Genomic DNA, 14009 nt, shown 5'->3' with positions numbered 1-14009 from the left:
TCATGAAGGTCGTCAAGGCAATACTGACAACCTTCCAAAGGGACTAAAAAGCTATCCCAAACAATTTAGTAGGTTGCCCTACTACGAGCACTTACAAATTGTGCATTTGTTTGATACTATGCATATTGGAAAGAATATAACAGAGACATTGAGGAAAATATTGGATGGAAGGCGTGACAAAAAAAAATTTGTCAAAATTTGTAATGACATACATGAATCCAATCATGCATTGAAGAATTTCATTCACTCAAATAGCAACAGAGATCAGATTAATATAAGTGCCCTTCCATGGTTATTAATGGAACAGCAAAGTGATGCCATAAAAGAAGTCATACGAAAAATTCGATTTCCCTTAGCATTTGCTGCGAACATAAACAATCTCATATCAAAAAAAAGTGAATTTGGGCCAGGGCTCAAAACGCATGATTAGCATACTTTTTTCAAGGTAAGTTATGTTCTTTTGTATTTACAATATATTCATAAACTATGTGTACTGTTCGTTATGTTATGTTAGAAAACAATGAAATGATTGGTTTATAATTATTGCAGTACGTGCTTCCTCTATCTCTCCTAGAGCACTTCAACAATAACATCAAACAAGTGATATACGATATTGGAAAATATATGAGGTAAGCAGTAATATCTGTTCAATTTGTTGTATATATTTATTATATTCGTGATTTGTTTTTCTTGCTATGTAATCTATTGTATATTATTTTGTAAAGTCTCATATCTATATATTTTTTGTGACTTATTGAATCTCTTAATGTAGGTGGTTGTCATTTAAAGAAATCCATAAAGAAGATATAAACTATTGGAAGAGAAGAATTCCTCATTTACTATGTGAAATGCAAAAGTGTCTACCTCCAACTTTTTTCAATGCACAGGAACACTACCTCATACACCTAGTTGAGGAGATTGAATTGTGTGGACCTGTACACACTAGGTCAATGTGGATGGTTGAGAGGCATTTGAAATCTTTGAAGGCTTTGGTTTGACAAAGAGCACATCCTGAGGGTTTTATGGTAGAGGGATATATGGTATACCAGACTATGGTGTACATTACTGAATATCTTCCTAAGTTTGCATCAAATATCCATGTAGATTGCATTTGGGATCTCGAGCTTTTTCAAAAATTAGAAGAGGAGTACTTGATGGGGAAAGGTACATTGAGAAAAGTGAGAGGTAATAAATTATAAGATGTTATTGTAATAAATTATTTCTTAATCTTCAAAATAAATTAGTTGTAAGTTGTCTATTTTTTTTTTTGTACAGGTGCTCTAGAGTGAGATGCACTACATTTGTATATTGCAAACAATCTTGATTGGATGATGGTGTGAATTGAACAATGTCAACATTCTGGTCGCACATTAACATGGGAATGTGTATCTTCATTGGTTAAAGAAGCTCATCGTAATGGAGATTCCAATGTTACGCAAAGGGAAATAGATTTAGCACGTGGTTCAAGAGATTTCCAAGTACGTACAAATTTATTAATCACCCGTATGTTTATCAACTCATGATACAATAATTTTGATATGTTTCACATATTATTGCAGGTTAAACACCACAAGGCTATGATCTGTAATGGTCAGAAATTTTGCGTCAAAGTGTTGGATGACACGAAGAAAACTTGTGATTTAGGAATAACTGCAGTCTTTCAAGTGACTAATATTTCATCTAGAAATGACTTACATCCTCAAGAGTCTGAAAATCGATACTATGGCATTTTGGATGAGATACTTGAGTGTGACTTTAGTTCCTTCAAATTAGTACTCTTCGTTGTCAAATGGTATAGGCTATGACTTAATCCAAATGATCCTGATAGAACTGTTATTGAACATGATAATGGATTTACAATGGTTAATACAAGGTTGTTTGAGCCAGTTGGGGATGAGCCTTATGTTCTTCCAAGCCAATGTGAGTAGGTATTTTACTCAGAGGTTCCACATAAACCGGGTTGGTCATTTGTTATTAGACATGAACCGAGAGGAAGGCCAATAAAGTATAATGCGATGCAAGAAGATGCCGAAGAAGTAGAAGATGATGTAGATGGTGATCATGATCGACAGTTATTGGATGATGTTCCTGACACAAATTTTCATGAAGAAGAAGAAGATGATGATGACGACGATGTTGCTACTGATGATGATGAAGAAGATGATGTTGATGTTGATGATGATGTTGATGATGACGACGACGACGATGACAACAACAATGACGACGATGATGGTGAGGATGATGATGACAACGACAACGACGATGATGAGGATGATGAGGATGATGATGATGATGATGATGACGACGAGGATGATGATGATGGAATTTAGAGGTATGCCATCAATCCTTAATCTATTTAATATTCATTTCTTGATAGAAATATATTTGTCTTATATATATGGTTACATAGATTATTCATTATCTATTTAAAAGCTACAAGTTTCAACTACAAATAAAATACTGCTAATCTAAATTAACTATTAATCTAAATTAATTAAATAAAACTATTTAAAACACATATTGATGCGTGAATGTATTCAGCCTTATTTTCTTTTAGGTCAAAAGCATTTGTAAGTGTTTAGTTTAGAAAAGGGAATTCATTAAATATCTATAAAATTCATAGGGAAAACATAATATAAGTGCTTGCCCAATTTTTCGGTTAATAATTCTGCCTCTATAGGTGATGCAGAGACCCTAGGTGGACTTGCAATCATTCATAACAAGAGGGACTTCCATAGTGTTCTCACAACACCAACCAAGCATCTTCATAAGATCCCTCTCCTTGATCCAAGCCAACTCCATAACCTATCAGAGTGCACACCAAATCCTTATGTTACCTTAGGTTCTACATCTTTGGAATAATCCCATGAATGTCCCTCAATCCATCCAATAGATTCATCCAAGCAATCTAATCAACAAACTATTAAATGCTCACAATGCCTCAATAGGCGCCAAACTTGACTTCACCTTAACTAGGTGTTTCCTCCACCTCCACACACATCAAACAACTTCAAATAGCATGTCCCCAAGGTGACTAAGCCCTCAACTCATCAGCTGATACAAAAACCCAGTTTTAGCCCTTCACTAGGCCTACTTCCCTAGTAGGCTTATAATGTGAGCCTAATTTAAGTGTTTTATTGTGTACCTTTTAATGTTTTTAATTTTTATGTGATGCTAATGATGGATGTGATTATGATTATGATGTGATTATGCTCACGATAATTGAATTACATTTCCAGTAAACTGAACCCCTTTTAGGAGCATCCCGAACAGTCTCATGGATTGACAGGTATAAGTCAATACTCCTTATAGATAGTCTATTTAATACACTTATCAATAGTAAGATTGATGTCTTCTAAGATCTCTCCCATTTGCAGGTACCAGCGAATAGGTATTTGTCAAAAGTGTCTTCCTCGAGTGAGGGAAATATAGGAATAGAAGAGGAAAGTGAGACATGCAGTTTATCTAGAACAGGGAGATTAACTAGAGGTCAAAGGACTAGAAGGAAATTCAATAAACGCATGAAATCTTTCCTTGCTCAAGGGGGGTCATGTTCTTATGATGATGAGACGGAAGGCGACATCGAGGTGCCCTTGAGGTACCAACATCTATAGAAACATTGGGTACCCAAGGAACTTCCTCCAATAAACACTAATTTTTGTGTTAATGAGAGGATATATCGCATAGCACCATCATCACTACATGGTTTGGGCCTATTTTCTATGGACAACATAAAGGTGTCTTACAACAAAGTTTCTGAATTGATGGAGTATGTTGGACCATGTTATGATTACAAAAGTTGGATGCATATTGTTCAATATAAAAAAAGTATGCGTAGGTATGCCCTCTCGGAAAATTATATACAACAGCAAGACAATAATCAAAGTAAAAGTGTGGCTATATACATTGATGGAAGGCCAAAAGCAACAGGGAATATTGCGGGTTTTATAAATAGTACGCGACTTGGGTCAACTATAAAGCAACCCAATTGCATATTTGAGGCGCGCAAGGGAAATCGTGTATTCATCTGTGCGATAAAATCAATACGTGCAGGGGAAGAGCTTCTTATTGATTACAATTTGAACTGCATAGATACAAACGAGGCTACTATCATGGGGGTGGTACATACTATTAAACCAACTTCTAATCAATGACTCCAACATACCATTTAGTCAATAAATTTTTGGCTAACATTTTTATACTTGATCTTTGACACGGGCACAATATGGAGCAACTGCCCGAAGGGGATGCTGGCGATGTTCCCGACTCATCTACACACGAGAAGGTAAAACTCATTGTAATTGTGCAAACTAGATAGAAGCACAAAAAAAAAAATTTAATGTTTTTTTCTTCATTGTTTTGGAGTAATTTTGATAATACTAATACTATTGTTGTCACAAAGGGCCAGTGGTCAAAGGGAGGGAAAGGAACCTGCAGTCCCTGATCAGCAGCCCCCCCCCTGAGGAGGACCTTTTTTATATTGATTTAGCAGACATCGATGACCTGATCGGTTCGACTAAAAAGTTGCTAAAGAAAATTGGCAGAGAAATTTTACGTTTGGCAACCATAAAGCCTACTACTCAGGAAATAAGAGAAAGGGGAGTTGAATTGATGCACACCTCTGAAACCTTAAAAGTAAGTATTAATGAAATTTTTAATTATAACAAGATTTCAATAATGGTTTTTATGTTATGCTCTTTTATGGCATTAACTAAAATATGGATGTGTTGTCTTTACAGAGTTTTTTGCGTGATTTCGAGTCCCATTCCCATGATGAGGGTGCTGCAGGTGGTTCAGGTAGATCGCATGTTCCATTCCTCACTTTTGTTTTCCACTGAATATATATAGGAATGATCATAATCATTGACAATACATGCTCGAACAATCCTTTTTTTTAATGCTCTAACAATCTTGTCCATGCTAGTCCACGCATTCTATATTTATGCATGCTCTAACAATTTTATTCTTCAACTTCACATCAATTGAATCCTATGATGACGCTGCCTCCATCTAGGACAACCACAAATCTCTTTCCGACTGCTGAGTCAGCAACACGCAGCTTACAGGCATCGACTGTTGCACCATCTGCTGGTACACAAATCCCTCTTTTTCTCTCTTATGACAGCAACAAACAGTTTTTTTTTTTACCACTTTTTAACATCAATTATCATTTGTTCTTTTATACTTCGTGACAAAGACTTATGAAAATTATGAAACTTTTTGCAATAGGAGTTGCAACATCATTTCCTGGATGTTCCTATGTTCCTCGTACAGGAATAGTGAAGGATGTCATATTGATCGTCAGCGACTATGAAGGCATTCCATTAAAAGTAGCCAAAGTTCCAGGTACTTTAAAGTTATTATTATTCTATAGTGATATAATAGTAATTTAGTTTTTGATCACTCTTCATTGACTAATGATCCCATGATTGTTTTGTAGGGAATGATCATTTTTGGAGAAAACTTGGTGATGAGTGTTTGTGAATATTCGGGCCCACCATGCGTACCTGGTGGAACATCATATCCTAACTAAAACCCCAAACCACTATTTTGATTTCATATCATTGCTATAATAGTTTTCCTTTTCATCCATTTGTTGAACTATATTAAAGGTAGCTTCACTTCCTTTATGAGTCTAACATGTTTTTTTTTACTTAAAAGGTGGAATAACCAATGCAAACCGCGTAAGGATGATCTTATAGAGAGCATGACCTAACTCTTTGGACCTGTGCATTCCAGAGAAACAAGCTCCTTGAAAAAGTTGGTTTATGTTTGAAGTATATTAGGGACCAGTACAGGAAAAATTTACGGGATAACCCCAGGTACGAGCGTCCGCCCTATGTTCTTGAGGCTGAGTGACAGGCTCTGATTTTGGATGGAAAGTATAAAGCTGACAAGAAAAATAATAGTACACCAGTGGAGAGTACATCAAGGTATGTGATACTGTTGAGAATCTAATTATGTACTAATTAGCCTCTATATTTATACTATCTAACATATTTCAAACTTTTCATAGATTGCCTGACACATCAAAGGCAACAAAGGCAAGACTAGAAAAGCACGGGTGACACAAGCTCAGCTCTGGTGGTTTTTCGAAACTTCAAGCAAGAGTTGTAAGTATTATTAAATGAAAAATTATATCAAATTTTGTATATAATGTGATGGGAAATGCTAGGACTCCCTTATTTAGCTCATCAATTATAAATAGGTCAATAGAATATAATAACAATAGTGGATTTTCATATTCAATATAAACAATTGAAGTCAGACTCTGCAATCTAGATTAGTGAAGATTCCTTCATTTACTAATATGACATTATTTAAAATCTCACCCTTGATGTTTCCATCTCCATAGATTTCAAATTGATCTTGGGGAGGAGCAAGCTCAGAGGGATGGGTATGATAAAAGTAAGGCCACCCAGCAATAGAATTGCAGCAGATGCAAGTGTATGGAATGTTGGATGCCTCAATTGCCCTCCTAACAACTCTCTTTTCTTTGTAAAAGCTTAAGCCCTGGTTCTATTGGATTGGCTCTGTCTATATCATGCCCAAATTCTGAAGGAAGAAACCTCTGCATCAAAGTTCAACAATTCTTAAGTCTATTACAGTTAACAAGCATTCATGGTAATAATGTTAGGGTCCTATGTTCTGACCTTAATAGTGCCAATTTATTTAATGGCGTCTACAATCTTAAGCTAATCTGTAAGTTGACCACCACCCACAATTGAAATAACAATATCAATGCCTTGCATGGCCTTTACCATTGAATTATGATCACTTAAATCTCCTTGCAGAACACCCATTATAATATACATGCACATTAATAAAACCCATTACAGAACATGTAGACATTAATAAAACCCATTACAACACAAATTTTTACAACTATAATATAGCTCATGATCCCAACCAAATTAGACTCATTGATAAGGAGATCGCTGACCGAACATGCCTTCTTAACATAATTTCTAAATACCCAACTTCACAACAAGACAATCAAACATGATTATTTGTGAGATGACTGCTATCTAACAATTTAGCAAACAGCTGCAATAGTAGTTACCATGAACAAACAAGAAAAGCTTAATCATATATTCTAAACCTATATGACCAATCAAAACAATCTACAGTCTGTAAAATCAATATTTTAAACAAGTACACACACTTTACAACTGTGCCATACATATCTACCACAAAATCTTAGTTATGAACAGAGCTAGTGACATACATAGACAATGTTAACACCAGAATCTTTCAATTCATGGAGGCACTTTTCTTTGGCAGAATCATGGGCAGTGATGGGTCTAATGAGAGCATAGGTAGAATGGCCTGCATTTACAGGTGCAAGAGCAACAAAGCGACCAATATAACCAGTGGCTCCAATCACTAATATTTTACTTTTCTCTTCATTCACAAAATCCTCATATGAAGAAATCTCACAAATGGAGGCCATGGTTGAGACTGAATTTTCCTCCAATAGTTGAGAATAAAGGCAGTGATTGAAAGAATGAGGGAATGCAGCAGCACTTGCAGCCATTTTTATTTCCAAAGAGCTGAACTAACTCTTACCCAACTTAAGAATTTGGAGAAAATATGCTGGTACAAGCAAAGCATACAAACATGCAACATTTATATAGTAGATTGCTACATCAAAATTGCTCGATTTTTCTCTTATTATATTGTGATGGATATAGATGATTTGTTGTTGATTGTCAAGTAGACTTCATGTTGCTAACAAAAGCAAAATACAAGTTGAGTATTAAATGTTTTCAGCACTGCCCATTACATTAGACTTTAAAGTTTTAATTTTTTTAAGAATAGAAATAATTGCGGTCGTGATGGAGTGAAATTGGATCCTCTAGGACTCCCAAAGACCAAAGACAGTTTAGAACAACTCCAACATGACCAAAATAAGGTGTAACAAGGGTTGGAAACCCTGCTAACTATTTACCATTTCCTTTTGATATTTTAACTACCCTCCATTGGTTGATGAAACAATGCAAGTAAAATTCACCATACCACGCAAAAATGCAGGGCTCAGAGTTCAAGAGATGCCTCACAGAAGAGGATAAGAGAATTGGCTTCCAACAAGGCTATAGAGCCGTGACTGAACGACTACGAGCTGAAATCAGTGTGGAAGGTTCTAATAATGATGCATCTGAGCCACAGGTAAATAAGCTAAATGAAATTTATTTCAAATTGAATACTTTACCAATTAGTCTATTTGATGTTAAGTTCCAATATAAAGTGAGTATATATGTTTTAAGCAAGCAATGATAACAATGCGTAGGATGTTGGAATGCAGCCTGACAATCCTTCTACACAATCTGTGGATGTCGAAGGTTCGCATGATGTGCATCCGAGTGGTGGAGGTATACATTTGCTATTAAATTTTTTATATGTAATTGCAATTGGTGTTTGGATTAACGTAACATTTTGTATAGCAACTGTAGAGGATCGAGGGGTCGATGTTCATGACCGTGTTGACGTTGAGTCCAGACAAAATGATGTGGTCAGATCAAGTAAAGAGAACCATAGTTATGTTATTTAAAATAATTAAATACTTGTAACAATTATAATAAATTATTTTTAATTTAACTCTTTTATTTGTTATTGCAGAGGACCCCCTTTGCAATAGCATAGGAATTTGAGATCATCAAGAACAGAGAACATAACAATTCATGAGGGGGGAATTGATGATGACATTGATGCTCCTCTTAGAGCTTACATAGAAAAAAGAAATAGAAAGAAAAAAAAGAAATGATTGTCATCTACATACATTAATTGATAATGACTGAATTTTATGTCTCAATGAATTTAATTATGTGCTAATGAATGTTCATGAATTATATGTTAATGCAGAATATTGATGAATGTTGCATGTTAACGAATCTAATGTGTTAATGAATGTTATCATGTGATATTGATTGAATGTTACATTTTATTAATGGTTGAAAGAATGAATGAATGTTAGATGTTAATAGGGAATGTAGAGTGATGTTAGGGGGAGGGGGGTGGGGCCAAATGAGCTTCCACCTTCACGTGGTTGGCCCTGTTTAGTAGAGAATATTAAACTATTCTTGAAACAAAGTGAAGCTCAATAAGATACTAACAATAGGTAGAAACAAGAAGCAATAACAAGCTCCTTCTAGAACATAACTCTTACCAATTATTGCTATCTTCCCCACACTAGGAATCTCCATCATATTCTCATATGCCTGCAACAAAATTAGAATAACAAACCAAAATAACTCATATTTTCATACTTCTCCATGCTTGGAATATAATCACCCTGTTTAGCCTTTCCTTGGCTCTTCATATCCATTGTCTTCTCATCCTTAGTCTCTTTCCACCTTGAGATCTCTACTGTTGTCTGCAACATGTCTTCACACCCTTGCCATTTGCCTTGGTATACCAACTCCTGGTTGGTGGCTGTTCTATCCGATTCAATCATCATTGTCTTTGTGAATTTTCTTTGTCCAACTTTCAATGGACACCATATAGAACCAATCAATATCATATCTGCTTCACCAAGCCTTGTTTCTTTTCTATTTACATCAGCATTTGTACTTTTCATCTTTGTTCCAATCATCTCCTTTCCCTCAAGCCCTTCAAGACCTGATCTTTTTCTGTCTTCATCAGCATCCTTTCTCTTTACCTCTGCTACAACCTTTTGAACCTTTTTGGTGTTAGGGTCTCCTTGCTCTTCAACACTTGATTGCTGCTCATTTTTTATTTGTCCTTCAAATGGAAAACTTGTCTTCATATCATCCTTTTCTAGGTTCTTTTCCTCAACCTCATTCTCATTAGTTGTTTGCTTCAAAGCATCATCCTTTTTTATCAAAACATCTTCCATTGCTTCACCATGTTCCTCTTTTCTTAGGAACCTTTCCCTCTCAAAGATGCCAATGCTCGTTGACACCTTCCAAGTTGTCTTGTGCTCCTCCAATGGTGTTAATACCATCTTCTCTCCATTATTTGTGAAAGTGTAGGTGTTCTTTCTGCCATCATGTAGGGATCTCTTCTCAACCTGCCAAGCCCTTCCTAAAATTATATGACAACCACTCAAAGGTACAATGTCACACAGTACAACATCATTATATGATCCAATGGTGAAGGGAACATAAGCTTGCTCCTTCACATCAACACAACATCCAACATCCAATCCTTGTGCTTTGTAAGGCCTAACATGTGCTATTCTTGGTAGATTCAATTTGTTAACCATCTCAAATGAAACAAGATTTGTAAATGAACCACTTGAAACAATAACCTTTTAAAATTTCACAGGTCCAATCTCTAATCTCTAAAATTTTAAAATTTAATAAAATTCATATTCTGACTTGTTTATTATTTGACAGGTTGTTCTTGGAATCATGATTGTAACTTACTTTCATCACAATGATTCTTATGAACTTACATGTACATTCACTAACAAGTAACTCTAGATGAAACTTTAAGTTTATTTATCACATTTCAACATTCTATCTCATGATTGTTGCAGAGTACCACTGCTCACATGTGAAATATGCATCTAGATTACTGAACCCTTCTTAAAATTAGTTTCATTGAATTAATATATGTTATGCTATCACTGGGTGTGTAATTTGAGCATGAGAATAATGTCATATCTATCTACGTGTTTTGCCTAACAAACTTCTCAAATATAATTTCTATAAGTTTTTAAAATTAGAGTAGATGAATTATTCTATAGGAACAGGTGTTGCATTTAAGCATTTATTGATAGGTTTGAACATGAACAATTTTCTATTTCTAGTAGATTATAATGATGATAGTATGATAAAAATATCGTTAGTATTCAAATTTAAAAAAATCCAAAATAATATAGTTATTTGTTTTCACTCCAGGATTTTCTAAGACAACTAATTATTTTATCTAACTGCCTTTTAGCTTGCATAAACAACTGCAAGATTATTATTTTATCGTAACTCTAGTTTCTTACATACCATCCTTATCTATTTGGAAACATTGTAGGTAACAATCGCTTCCTTGGCTTCGGTTTTTAATGAATATGCTCTAAAGAGCCAATTTGAGACAAGCATCTACCTTCAGGTGAGTAATTTGTAGTGATCTACTGATATCCTAGAGATCATTACTGGTCTAATACAGGTTTGTCACTCGGGCATGCTTAGTAGAAATGAGGATTTTCTATTGCTCATAAAACCTAGTAAGCATGTGATAGTATTTTCTATGATATTTATATTGAGTATAAATTGTGTCCTTACTATTTGTGAAGTGCTAAAATGTTTTTCAACAAACATGATTGGTTTCACCCTGAAAGCTTTAGTTTCCCCCAATAGGTTGGCTATCTGACACTTGAGGCATTTGTTCAATTCTTGGACGAGTTTCAGGAGGAGAAACCTGGGGATTCAGTCCCGGAAAAAAATGAACATGAGATTGGATGGCTTGAAGCTGGGAAGCCTTTCTATCCAACAATGTTTGATCCTGTACTTCCGATTTTTAGTCATGACCAACCACTTAGTTGTTTGGGAAGACCTAGGTATGTAATTGCATTGTATTAGATATGGTTTACGTTTTTTTCGAGATTCTATTACTACAAAAATGTTGTGCAGTCTATAACTTCTAATTGTATGGTGTTTTAACATAATTTTTATTTTAATTTGATTTAGTTAGATTGAAAAATGTCTACACAGTTACTGCTAGAAGCTCTTTCAATTTTCAACTGATGGAATGTAGAAATCTCATGTCTTCAAACGTTTAATAGAATATGTATATGAATTTTGCTCACTTTCTTTTATTGCAGGTCAATTATTCAACTAATTTTTTGGGATCGACATTTGAACTTCCATTTTTAGAGGTTGGAAAGTTAGGCTTAGAAACTCAAGTTATGTTGAACCATGCCTAGACATCAATATCTGGTTCAAATAATAGTAAATCTACACAGGAATCTCAATCTAAGAGAAGCTCTAAGGTATTCTTTTGGTCAATAAATAAGTTTTGTACTTGAATTGTGTTCATCGTTGAGGTTGTACTGAGACTTGAAATGATCTATTGTTTTAAGTTCTTTCTATCAAGCTTTTGAGTTTTCTCTCCAATTCACGCCTTTTTGGATTTTGGATTTTTTGGACTTTGGTTATGGTAGTTTTTATAACCTTGTGAGTAAAGGAAAAAATAATCGGTTCTAGTTTTTAGGATTGTAACAAGTCCAAGCAGGTCTACATTCCTCATTAATAGACTAATAGTTTATGTTAAATCTATTTATGCTAAAAACAAAAGGCTTCTAGGCACATCAATGTTACCTACACTACATAGTATACTAATTGTTCCTACTTCAAAATATTTTATTATGATCTTTGAAGAAATCTAACAAGCTTAGATTATTTTTGTCAGTGAAGAAACACAACCCACTGAAATTCTTTCCACCAAAGCTTAAGACATTGATAGCTTGATCCAATTTATCTTTACTGCAAGATGGTAGTCTATCAGCACGATCATCAATTTTTTTTGGCTTGGCAGGAATAATATAGTTTATCAATATTTCTATATGTTTATATTCCTGATTTATTATCAATTGTTGTTGATATCATTCATAGGGCATATAGGGCATATTGTAGGGTTCTTTGGAGCCATACCTAAAACAATATTATGATAGCTTTATTTCTTTTTAGTCTTCTTGCTTCCTTCATGTCAGTGATTCCTGCAAACAGGTTATTCATGAGTTGCTCACGGTACAGGGTTCTGAAATTTAAATTTTTTAATCATTTCATTGATTATATGGTTATATGTGGAATTTGTGTATCTTTTTTCTGTATGACAAGCAACTGGCTTCATGGAAGAGCGAAATCGAGAAAAAACAATTAATACTTACATACGTGCATATACTTGGTTTTGTGTCATTTATTGCTGGTTGCTGATACTAGTTTAAGAGCATAGGATGGTTTAATGTAACCTTGATCTTATATTTAATATGACTCATTAGATCTACTTCCTATTTCCTTTTTATTTTCTCTATCCCTTGATTTTAACATTGTGTCAACAGAAATTAATGGATTAATCTGAGTTGTGGTTCTGATGTCATTTTCAATTTATCAATTCTCTTTTAGGTCATATGTATAAATTATTAATGTTATATTTGTGTAGGTATTGCTGTATGGTGGACAAGTGACCTCATGGAAGAGTGAAAATGGAGAAGAGTTACTTTTCATGAGCAGTAAGGTGATTGTGACATCACTAATGAATTCATTATTTATTCCTTAGTTACTAATTAAGAAACTTGTAACTTTATAAAACTAAGTGGTTTGTCATTCATTCACAAACAATAAAGAAGCTTAATACAATCACGGTGTTATATGATAAAAAATTGCAATTACAATTAATATTTTACAAATTTCTTCTATGAGTAGAACTTCTTAGTGGCTGTGTGGGTGCTCTTGAAGTTCATGATATTGATTCAACTTGAGAAAAATGACCTAATGTCATAGATCCTGACAATCTAATGTTGATTACTGATCTGCAATAAGTATCATTAGAATTTTTGTAGAGCAATTTGCAAGACCAAGTAATCACTGTTACAGATACATCATAATGTAAAAGTGATATGTACCATACTGGTCTGAAGTTATTCACTGTATCTGATATCTGCCTTATTGAAATGTGATATGATTGATTCTGTTTGGTTTGTAAAGACGTTGGATATTTATTTGATCTCTGTCTGATATAATATTGCACCCTTTTGGATAACTAATCTGTGATTAGTATTTGTGATCAGCATGATATAATTTAAAGAGAAAACACTTACATTTTAGTATCAAGCTTGTTTTATGAATGAATGGAGAAAAACTAGCGACATATCCATTTCAGCTTTTTTTTTTTTACTGTTAGTATTTGATTATTAGAACATAACTATACATCCTTGTGAATTGGAGTTTCAGCAAAGATTTAATATTATTTGGATTTCTTTCTTATTGTAGCAAAGGTTATGGAGGCCCTAAACATTCCAACAGGTGTCTGGCGTGTGCTTTTTTGAACAC

At 34.3% G+C, this 14009-nt stretch overlaps 1 protein-coding gene and 1 pseudogene across 2 annotated transcripts in view; both read right to left on the bottom strand.

The window, feature by feature from the left end:
• LOC149552904 (endoribonuclease Dicer homolog 3b-like) overlaps positions 1-14009 on the bottom strand; it is a 195149-nt gene that overhangs the window by 47336 nt on the left and 133804 nt on the right. The gene's annotated exons all lie outside the window — the stretch shown is intronic.
• Positions 6248-7580, bottom strand: LOC149552905 (leucoanthocyanidin reductase-like; annotated as a pseudogene).

The sequence above is a fragment of the Cupressus sempervirens genome, chromosome 6 (assembly GCF_028749045.1).
Source record: "Cupressus sempervirens isolate cs-2001-9-10 chromosome 6, ASM2874904v1, whole genome shotgun sequence".
In the NCBI taxonomy this organism is placed as follows: Eukaryota; Viridiplantae; Streptophyta; class Pinopsida; order Cupressales; family Cupressaceae; genus Cupressus; species Cupressus sempervirens.
The sequence above is the reverse complement of the archived record's forward strand: the minus strand, read 5'-3'. Positions and strand labels throughout refer to the sequence as shown.